The 379-nt window shown below is 37.2% G+C and overlaps 1 protein-coding gene across 1 annotated transcript in view; it reads right to left on the reverse strand.

Moving 5' to 3' along the window:
* The window catches only part of dennd3a (DENN/MADD domain containing 3a), a 23,606-nt gene that overhangs the window by 4,982 nt on the left and 18,245 nt on the right, over positions 1 to 379 (reverse strand). The gene's annotated exons all lie outside the window — the stretch shown is intronic.

The raw sequence follows: 379 nt of genomic DNA on the forward strand, positions 1-379 counted from the left end.
TGGTTCTAGCTTCTAAATTGTGAGGATTTGCTGCTTTTCTTAGTCTTATGTGATAGTAAATGTATTACTTTTGGAGTTTACAACAGTAGGTCGGTTCCTAACAGATAAGTAGGTATGTATAAGTAAGTAGATTTTTGGGTAAGCATAATGATAAGCATTATTTGGGGTTTGGGTTAAACAGAAAATGCTGAGAGAGCAATACCTAACTTCTCCACTAGGTGGTAACATAGACAATAAAACTACAGCAGTCCACTACAAAAACACACTGTCCCCTCAACAGCATGACATCTAATATCTTCTTCTTTTTACAGATTCAACAGTACAGCAAAAGTAAGAGCATGGTTCAGGTGACACAGACACACAGACACAGACACAGACA

Source organism: Morone saxatilis, unplaced genomic scaffold, assembly GCF_004916995.1.
Source record: "Morone saxatilis isolate NCDOM2014 unplaced genomic scaffold, NCSU_SB_2.0 Contig9, whole genome shotgun sequence".
NCBI classification, from domain to species: Eukaryota; Metazoa; Chordata; class Actinopteri; family Moronidae; genus Morone; species Morone saxatilis.